We start from the raw sequence: 11,586 nt of genomic DNA on the forward strand, positions 1-11,586 counted from the left end.
GTAGACTGTCATGGTCAAAGCATATTGATACAACAGTAGCTAAGATGGGAAGAAGTATGTCCATAATTAAGCGTTGCTCTGCCTTCTTAACAACACTATCAACAAGACAGGTCCTAGTTTTGTCGCACCTAGACTACTGTTCAGTAGTGTGGTCAGGTGCCACAAAGAGGGACTTGGGGAAATTGCAGTTGGCTCAGAACAGGGCAGCACGGCTGGCCCTTAAAAGTACACGGAGCGCTAACATTGATGACATGCATGTCAGTCTCTCCTGGTTTAGAGTGGAAGAGAGATTGACTTCATCACTGCTTGTTATTGTGAGAGGTGTCGACGAGCTGAATGTACCAAGCTGTCTGTTTGGAATACTGGCACACAGCTCGGATACCCATGCATACCCCACAAGACATGCCACCAGAGGTCTCTTCACAGTCCCCAAGTCCAGAACGGACTATGGGAGGCGCACAGTACTACATACAGTGAGGGAAATAATGAATTGATTAGCATTTTAATGAGGGAAATAAGTATTTGACCTCCTCTCAATCAGAAAGATTTCTGGCTCCCAGGTGTCTTTTATACAGGTTACGAGCTGAGATTAGGAGCACACTCTTAAAGGGAACGCTCCTAATCTCAGTTTGTTACCTGTATAAAAGACACCTGTCCACAGAAGCAATCAATCAATCAGATTCCAAACTCTCCACCATGGCCAAGACCAAAGAGCTCTCCAAGGATGTCAGGGACAAGATTGTAGACATACACAAGGCTGGAATGGGCTACAAGACCATCGCCAAGCAGCTTGGTGAGAAGGTGACAACAGTTGGTGCGATTATTCGTAAATGGAAGAAACACAAAATAACTGTCAATCTCCCTCGGCCTGGGGCTCCATGCAAGATCTCACCTCGTGGAGTTGCAATGATCATGAGAACGGTGAGGAATCAGCCCAGAACTACACGAGAGGATCTTGTCAATGATCTCAAGGCAGGGTATTCCAGCATGACAATGAGCCAAAACACACGGCCAAGGTAACAAAGGAGTGGCTCAAGAAGAAGCACATTAAGGTCCTGGAGTGGCCTAGCCAGTCTCCAGAACTTAATCCCATAGAAATTCTGTGGAGGGAGTTGAAGGTTCGAGTTGCCAAACGTCAGCCTCAAAACCTTAATGACTTGGAGAAGATCTGCAAAGAGGAGTGGGACAAAATCCCTCCTGAGATGTGTGCAAACCTGGTGGCCAACTACAAGAAACGTCTGACCTCTGTGATTGCCAACAAGGGTTTTGCCACCAAGTACTAACTCATGTTTTGCAGAGGGGTCAAATACTTATTTCCCTCATTAAAATGCAAATCAATTTATAACATTTTTGACATGCGTTTTCTGGATTTTTTGTTGTTATTCTGTCTCTCACTGTCCAAACAAACCTACCATTAAAATTATAGACTGATCATGTCTTTGTCAGTGGGCAAACATACAAAATCAGCAGGGGATCAAATACTTTTTTTCCCTCACTGCAGAGCCATGACTACATGGAACTCTATTCCACATCAGGTAACTGATGCAAGCAGTAGAATCAGATTTTAAAAACGGGTAACAATACACCTCGTGGAACAGCGGGGACTGTGAAGAGACACACACAGGCCCATACACACATACATATAGACACTCACTCATTTACATTTATGTCATTTAGCAGACGCTCTTATCCACAGTGACTTACAAATTGGTGCATTCAACTTAGGATAGCCAGTGGGACAACCACATCTTGATCACAGTAAGTACACTTCTTCAAACAAGCAGCTGTGAGCAAAGTCAGTGCAATCAGGGACAACTACATCTCGATCACAATAAGTACATTTCTTTAAACACTCTATGTTGTATTGTAAATATGTGATAGTGGAGTAGTGGCCTGAGGGAACACACTAAATGTATTGGGTAAAGTTTTATGAAATATAATGTCATGTAATATTTTCAATTGTATATAACTGCCTTAATGTTTCAGGACCCCAGGAAGAGTAGCTGCTGCCTTGGCAGCAGCTAATGGGGATCCTTAATAAATACAAATACAAAGTACTTTAACCTGTAGCCTATATAATTGTGAATAGGCTCAATAACATGCAAATGATCACCACAAGCTTCAGTGCCTATGAGCTTAGACAACATAACCACTCGATTTTACAGGAAAGCATGAATGTCCTTCGATATTCCATTATTTAATTATGGGCAGGCAGCCACAGTCTGGTGAAATTTGCGTGTCATGACCCATCGAGACAGTTTCTAGTTTTGCCTATGTCAGGATCTGGCCATTTCTGATGAGCCTATAAGCTACATCAATAATTAGATAGGATATAAAAACTGAGTTCTGTCCACAGACCTATGATCATATGAGTTGTCCTTTGAAACTTTCAGATGCGCAAACATGCGTAAAGACCTGGCCGTCGGTCTCTCCTGGACTGCATCACTTTCAGTGAAAGTCACAGGGAAAAGTGCCTCACAGTTCGACAACTAAGTTGACAATGCCATGGTTTACAATGTTTATTTATCAAAATATGTAGGCTACTATGCCGTTACAATGCAGGGGCGCAGAGTGTCTCGCCGTCTGATTAATTACTTCACAGCGATTTCACAAGTTGCTATTTTTGCAGTAGCCTAACCTTGATTGTCGGGGAAATGTTTCGTAGAAATATAGTCTACTTTGCCAGGGCAATTAGCCTACGATACGAAAAAGCTACAATTGAATAGGCCAAAAGTATAGCCAATGCATTTCGTGAAATTAATGATTGCGGAGGGGTTTATGCAGTGTTCCATGGTGTCCTTCTCTATACTAGTGGTGTCGGTAAAGTGGTAATGAGTCCATAGGCCTATTGACAACTATGCATCTAGCCCGATGGAGGCTGGACTCAAAGGCTACTTTGATTTAGGGCCTATGCCGCCGCAGACGGGTCAAATAAGCCTATAGGCTGTCATCATTGGATGGGCTAAATAATGTAAAGGTATTTTGTGACAATGTATTTTTGTTGTAAATTGCTATATGCCAAACTTAAACAAAACTGAATTGAAACAAATTCATAGATCTAATGATTTACCGTTCATAAGCTATAGGACAGGGTGCCTCTACATGATTTGATGTGTCTTCGCGGGATTCGTGAGCTTCCCTAATGATAAACGTTAATCCCTTGATAAGTTGGAACAGCCTCAGCTCATTAATTTAGGCCTATAGTAAGCTCCTATGTCCGCTCATAAAAACAGTTATAATTTGTGGAGGCGTTGCCTGAACAAAACGTTTGCATTATAGGCTTGCTTAAGACCGATTTTGTTTATCATCTCAGGCACTGGCCTCTAATTGGCACTGATTGTGGTTAGCTGTTTTACCTGAATTCGATTTGTATTTTGACAGGTTCAGGATCCTGTACAGCAATGATAAAAGACGCAGTTACTGAGAGTTCTGGACGAGAGGCAACAAGTGGTGAGTTTTTATAGAGTGTCTATTGTAGAGACAGCCTATAATTCAGATAGCAGTGCTGGCCACTGGGTGTGCTATTGTTTTGGAAAGCTTGTTCCCTCTGCAGATCTCGACACGGAAGTATTGTCAGTAGACCTCCACCTGGTGTTTCTACATTGGCTGGTTACCTGCGTAATTAAAAGGTGGCATTTTGAAACAGAAGCACCCAACTCCGGGTAGGAGAAACATGACCACTACTCCAAGCCCAGGACCAGAGACGGGAGGCTACAGGATGAACCTACAGCATGAGTTATTTAGGCTATGTCATCCTGTGGATCCTGTTGACCTTTATACCCGACTTTTCGCTGTGCCTCTAGCCTCCGCATTGCCTGCTAGACTACTGTCGAGGAAGTCAACCTAAGAATGCCACACGAACAGGGCCAGACACGGAACTCGATTCTCAGAATGCCACTAGGCCTACTACCCCTGACAGCAGCCTTCCAGACAAGGCTCTCTAGCCCTGCTAAAAGGGATGATCTTCCAATTAGGCCTGCCTGGCTCAAACTTTGGCGTGAGTGAGCTACTATTAGGCCTATTCATAATTTCATCCAGACAATTGCACTCACCTGTGTCGCTGGAAATTCGGGAAGCGTGGAATTCTAGAAAACAGCTGCTGGTTGTCAGTGAAAGCGCAGCGCAGAGAGATGCGGAGGAATGTCGATATCCACCTGTAGGCGTAGGCCATTTTTTATCCGTCTTGTATGGCGAGCTACTACATATAGTCTATGCTACTGCAACGGCTTAGTAGCCTACATAATTGGACAAATAAACATTGTCAACCATAGCCTAGCCTACCTCATTGCCGAATTGGTTTTTGAAGTGTGAGGCACTTTTCCCTGGGACTGTCTGGAGAACACTGAAGGTGATGCAGTCCAGGAGACCGACGGATCAAGGCCTCGTTTCCCAGTTGGGATATACATTACATTCGGCAAGTATTCAGACCCCTTCCCTTTTTCCACATTTTGTAATGTTACGGTCTTATTTTAAAATGAATGAAATGATTTTATCTTTGTGTTTTTTGTTAAATGTCTGCTCAGCCCAAATGCCCATATGCTCTATATATGTAATGTATACAATAACTATGTATTTGTACTATGATCCTCCCATTCTATGGAATGCCCACTGCCGTCATACAGTGGGCAATTGTGCAAGTTCTCCCACTTAAAAAGATGAGAGGCCTGTAATGTTCATCATAGGTACACGTCAACTATGACAGACAAAATAAGAAAAAAAAATCCAGAAAATCACATTGTAGGATTTTTTATGAATTTATTTGCAAATTATGTTGGAAAATAAGTATTTGGTCAATAACAAAAGTTTCTCAATACTTTGTTATATACCCTTTGTTGGCAATGACACAGGTCAAACGTTTTCTGTAAGTCTTCACAAGGTTTTCACACACTGTTGCTGGTATTTTGGCCCATTCCTCCATGCAGATCTCCTCTAGAGCAGTGATGTTTTGGGGCTGTCGCTGGGCAACACGGACATTCAACTCCCTCCAAAGATTTTCTATGGGGTTGAGATCTGGAGACTGGCTAGGCCACTCCAGGACCTTGAAATGCTTCTTACGAAGCCACTCCTTCGTTGCCCGGGCGCTGTGTTTGGGATCATTGTCATGCTGAAAGACCCAGCCACGTTTCATCTTCAATGCCCTTGCTGATGGAAGGAGGTTTTCACAAAAAATCTCACGATACATGGCCCCATTCATTCTTTCCTTTACACGGATCAGTCGTCCTGGTCCCTTTGCAGAAAAACAGCCCCAAAGCATGATGTTTCCACCCCCATGTTTCACAGTAGGTATGGTGTTCTTTGGATGCAACTCAGCATTCTTTGTCCTCCAAACACGACAAGTTGAGTTTTTACCAAAAAGTTATATTTTGGTTTCATCTGACCGTATGACATTCTCCCAATCCTCTTCTGGATCATCCAAATGCACTCTAGCAAACTTCAGACGGACCTGGACATGTACTGGCTTAAGCAGGGGGACACGTCTTGCACTGCAGGATTTGAGTCCCTGGCGGCGTAGTGTGTTACTGATGGTAGGCTTTGTTACTTTGGTCCCAGCTCTCTGCAGGTCATTCACTAGGTCCCCCCGTGTGGTTCCGGGATTTTTGCTTGTGATCATTTTGACCCCACGGGGTGAGATCTTGCGTGGAGCCCCAGATCGAGGGAGATTATCAGTGGTCTTGTATGTCTTCCATTTCCTAATAATTGCTCACACAGTTGATTTCTTCAAAACAAACAGCTTACCTATTGCAGATTCAGTCTTCCCAGCCTGGTGCAGGTCTACAATTTTGTTTCTGGTGTCCTTTGACAGCTCTTTGGTCTTGGCCATAGTGGAGTTTGGAGTGTGACTGTTTGAGGTTGTGGAGAGGTGTCTTTTATACTGATAACAAGTTCAAACAGGCGCCATTAATACAGGTAACGAGTGGAGGACAGAGGAGCCTCTTAAAGAAGAAGTTACAGGTCTGTGAGAGCCAGAAATCTTCCTTGTTTGTAGGTGACCAAATATTTATTTTCCACCATAATTTGCAAATAAATTCATTAAAAATCCTACAATGTGATTTTCTGGATCTTTTTTCCTCAATTTGTCTGTCATAGTGGACGTGTACCTATGATGAAAATTACAGGCCTCTCTCGTCTTTTTAAGTGGGAGAACTTGCACAATTGGTGGCTGACTAAATACTTTTTTCCCCACTGTAAAAGCTTAGATAAATAATTCTCTCTACAGTTATTCTGACATTGCACATTCTTAAAATCAAGTGGTGAACCTAACTGACCTAAGACATGGAATTTTTACAATTATTAAATGTCAGGAATTGTGAAAAACTGAGTTTAAATGTATTTGGCTAAGGTGTATGTAAACTTCCGACTTCAACTGTATAAATTAACTAGCCAATACTATAAAAATACATTGTGAACATAGTAATTTCATCAGAAATGTTTACAATGTTTAGCTAAATGTTCAAAGATCCACTATGCAGAAATCGCTCCCCCATTTCTCCTGGCCCTTCATTGGACACTGTGTGGTCCTCTGTAGCTCAGCTGGTAGAGCACGGCGCTTGTAACGCCAAGGTAGTGGGTTCAATCCCCGGGACCACCCATACACAAAAATGTATGCACGCATGACTGTAAGTCGCTTTGGATAAAAGCGTCTGCTAAATGGCATATTATTATTATTATTAACAAACCTCCAAACGAGCTTCAATGCCATACAACATTCCTTCAGTAGCCTCCAACTGCTCTTAAACACTAGTAAAACTAAATGCATGCTCTTCAATCGAACGCTGCTGGCACCCGCCCACCCGACTAGAATCACTACTCTCGACGGGTCGGACCTAGAGTATGTGGACAACTACAAATACCTAGGTGTCTGGTTAGACTGTAAACTCTCCTTCCAGACTCACATTAAGAATCTCCAATCCAAAGTTAAATCCAGAATCGGCTTCCTATTTCGCAACAAAGCCTCCTTCACTCATGCTGCCAAACATGCCCTCGTAAAACTGACTATCCTACCGATCCTTGACTTCGGCGATGTCATTTACAAAATAGCCTCCAACACTCTACTCAGCAAATTGGATGTAGTCTATCACAGTGCCATCCGTTTTGTCTCCAAAGCCCCATACACTACCCACCACTGTGACCTGTACGCTCTTGTTGGCTGGTCCTCACTACATGTTCGTCGTCAAACCCACTGGCTCCAGGCCATCTATAAATCACTGCTAGGCAAATCCCCGCCTTATCTTAGCTCATTGGTCACCATAGCAACACCCACCCGTAGTATGCGCTCCAGCAGGTATATCTCACTGGTCATCCCCAAAGCCAACACCTCCTTTGGCCGCCATTCCTTCCAGTTCTCTGCTGCCAATGACTGGAACGAATTGCAAAAATCTCTGAAGCTGGAGACTCTTATCTCCCTCACTAACTTTAAGCATCAGTTGTCAGAACACCTTACCGATCACTGCACCTGTACACAGCCCATCTGAAATTAGCCCACCCAACTACCTCATCCCTATATTGTTATTTATTTTGCTAATTTGCACCCCAGTATCTCTATTTGCACATAATCTCTTGCACATCTATCATTCCAGTGTTAATACTAAATTGTAATTATTTTGCACTATAGCCTATTTATTGCCTTACTTTTGCACACACTGTATATATATTTTCTGTTGTATTTTTTGTCTTTATGTTTTGTTTTACCCCATATGTAACTCTGTGTTGTTGTTTTTATCGCACTGCTTTGCTTTATCTTGGCCAGGTCGCAGTTGTAAATGAGAACTTGTTCTCAACTGGCTTACCTGGTTAAATAAAGGTGAAATAAAAATAAAAATAAATAAATAAAAATGTCCTGGTTGCTAAAATTCTAATCGTTTGCCTAATTTCAGTTAATGTGACAAAACAAGCAAGTATAGTGTAGAGAATCATTGTAACATCTAAACTACAGTGAAATATATTTTCCATAAACAGAAATATTGTATTTTCAGCTGTTTGAAGCTGGTGTTCAAAACTGAAAGTAAAAGATGCAAAACTTAAGAATGGGAAGCATAGAAATAGCGAACATAGAACAGATCTACGGCTTATTAGATTTGCTTTCATTGAGAATGACAGATCTATAACACACATTTCAAGAGGTCTCTTCACAATCCCCAAATCCAGAACAGACTATGAGAGGTGCACAGTACTACATAGAGCCATGACTACATGGAACTCTATTCCACATCAGGTAACTGATGCAAGCAGTTAAATCAGATTAAAAAAACACAGGTAAAAATACCCCCTATGGAACAGCGGGGACTGTGAAGAGACACACACACACACACACAGGCACACAAGTGCTAGCACATGCACTCTACCCACACGTACATTGTAATATTGTTGTATGGTGGTATTATAGATTTTGTTTTGTATATACAGTGAGGGAAAAAAGTATTTGATCCCCTGCTGATTTTGTATGTTTGCCCACTGACAAAGAAATGATCAGTCTATCATTTTAATGGTAGGTTTATTTGAACAGTGAGAGACAGAATAACAACAAAAAAATCCAGAAAAACGCATGTCAAAAATGTTATAAATTGTTTTGCATTTTAATGAGGGAAATAAGTATTTGACCCCCTCTCAATCAGAAAGATTTCTGGCTCCCAGGTGTCTTTTATACAGGTAACGAGCTGAGATTAGGAGCACACTCTTAAAGGGAGTGCTCCTAATCTCAGCTTGTTACCTGTATAAAAGACACCTGTCCACAGAAGCAATCAATCAATCAATCAGATTCCGCTGTTCCATAGGGGGTATTTTTACCTGTTTTTTAAAAATCTGAAATCTGATTCTACTGCTTGCATCAGTTACCTGATGTGGAATAGAGTTCCATTTAGTCATGGCTCTATGTAGTACTGTGCACCTCTCATAGTCTGTTCTGGACTTGGGGATTGTGAAGAGACCTCTGGTGGCATGTTTTTAGGGATATGCATGGGTGTCCGAGCTGTATGCTTGTAGTTTAAACAGACAGCTCGGTACATTCTGCTTGTCAACATTTCTTACAAAAACAAGTAGTGATGAAGTCATGACATGCATATCATTGATGTTAGCTCCCTGTGGACTTTTAAGGCCTAGCCATGCAGCCCTGTTCTGAGCCAATTGTAATTTTCCTAAGTCCCTCTTTGTGGCACCTGACAACACTACTGAACAGTAGACCAGGTGCCACAAAACTAGGGCCTGTAGGACCTGCCTTGTTGATAGTGTTGTTAAGAAGGCAGAGCAGCGCTTTATTATGGAAGTTCTTCTCCCCATCTTAGCTACTGTTGTATCAATATGTTTTGACCATGACAGTTTACAATCCAGGGTTACGCCAAGCAGTTTAGTCACCTCAACTTGCTCAATCTCCACATTATTCATTACGAGATTTAGTTGAGGTTTAGGGTTTAGTGAATGATTTGTCCCAAATACAATGCTTTTAGTTTTTGAAATATTTAGAACTAACTTATTCCTTGCCACCCATTCTGAAACTAACTGCAGCTCTTTGTTAAGTCTTGCAGTCATTTCAGTCGCTGTAGTAGCTGACGTGTATCGTATTGAGTCATCCGCATACATAGGCACACTGGCTTTACTCAAAGCCAGTGGCATGTTGTTAGTAAAGATTGAAAAAAGTAAGGGGCCTAAACAGCTGCCCTGGGGAATTCTTGATTCTACCTGGATTTTGTTTGAGAGGCTTCCATTAAAGAACATCCTCTGTGTTCTGTTAGACAAGTAACTCTTATTATTATCATTATTATTATTATTATTTTTCTCCACAATTTCGTGATATCCAATTGTGATCCAATTACGATCGTCTCATCGTTGCAACTCCCCAAAGGTCTCGGGAGAGGCGAAGGTCAAGTCATGCGTCCTCCGAAACATAACCCGCCAAACCGTGCTTCTTCTGTTAGACAAGTAACTCTTTATCCAACTCTTTATAGCAGTGGGTGTAAAGCCATAACACATACGTTTTTCCAGCAGCAGACTATGATCGATAATGTCAAAAGCCGCACTGAAGTCTAACATGTGCCTTTTACTGAGGAGTGGCTTCCATCTGGCCACTCTACCATAAAGGCCTGATTGGTGGAGTGCTGCAGCTATGGTTGTACTTCTGGAAGATTATCCCATCTCCACAGAGGAACTCTGGAGCTCTGTTAGAGTGACCATCGGGATATTGGTCACCTCCCTGACCAAGACCCTTCTCCCCTGATTGCTCAGTTTGGCCGGGCAGCCAGCTCTAGGAAGAGTCTTTGTGGTACCAAGCTTCTTCCATTTAAGAATGACGGAGGCCACTGTGTTCTTGGGGACCTTCAATGCAGCAGACATTTTTTGGTACCCTTCCCCAGATCTGTGCCTCGACACAATCCTGTCTCGGAGCTTGGTTTTTGCTCTGACATGCACTGTTAACTGTGGGACCTTATATAGACAGGTGTGTGCCTTTCCAAATCATGTCCAATCAATTACATTTACCACAGGTGGAGTCCAATCAAGTTGTAGAAACATCTCAAGGATGATCAATTGAAATAGGATGCACCTGAGCTCAATTTCGAATCTCATAGCAAAGGCTCTGAATTTCTACACATTTCTAAAAACCTGTTTTTGTTTTGTCATTATGGTGTATTGTGTGTAGATTGATGACGAAAAACCTTTATTGATTCCATGTTAGAATAAGGCTGTAACGCAACAAAATGTGGAAAAAGTCAAGGGGTCTGAATACTTTCCAAATGCACAACATTGTTATGACCATATTATGACAGGTTATTTCAAGTTATGTCAGCTGTTATGACCTATTATGACATGGTTATGACCATGTCATAACGTGTTATGACGCTGGGTGTCAAGTAAAGTGTTACCACGTTGGTCAGTCTTGTGTTATCTATGCACAGAACATTTGTTAGCCTGATTTAATCAGATTTCTTTAATTTAAAAAAAACTGACTATTTTAGCAATCTAGTAGTGGTTGGCCACACACAGAGGATATTTGTTCCACATAAGGTTGCACTGAAGCGTGTGAATTTTTGGGTGGGCACTCCTTTGTACAGGTGGCACAGTCAGAACAGTTTGAAGCCCATAAGAGCCTGAAACTTTATTTAAATTCTGCCTGCCTTTGTTAGTGATACACAAAAGACAACAAGAATAAATGCAACAGTTTATTTTCTATACTTGTTGTCATGTATTTGTTCATCTTATTTGACCTTAATATTTTGTACTGTTGGTTAATCATATCAGTTGGTTCCACTGATGTAATTTTGCATCATGAAAACAGACAATTTCAAGGTTCTGAAACTCCCAGTATATTAAATTTTTTTTTACAAATGAACAGAAAAAAAGTTCATAATAATTCTGTTTATAATGACAGATTTTCTTTAAAATAATGGAAAGTAACCATTTGAATTCTCTGCAAAATAATAGAACACATAATAAACTGCGGTACTTTTCACGTTATTTAATATTTAAAGCTGCAATATGTAACTTTTTGTAACTTTAGATCTGACATTCTCAATGAAAGCAAATCTAATAAGCCGTACATCTGTTCTATGTTCGCATTTCTATGCTTCCCATTCTTAAGTTTTGCATCTTTTACTTTCA

Source organism: Coregonus lavaretus (genome assembly GCF_964263955.1).
Source record: "Coregonus lavaretus genome assembly, chromosome: 17".
Lineage (NCBI taxonomy): Eukaryota > Metazoa > Chordata > Actinopteri > Salmoniformes > Salmonidae > Coregonus > Coregonus lavaretus.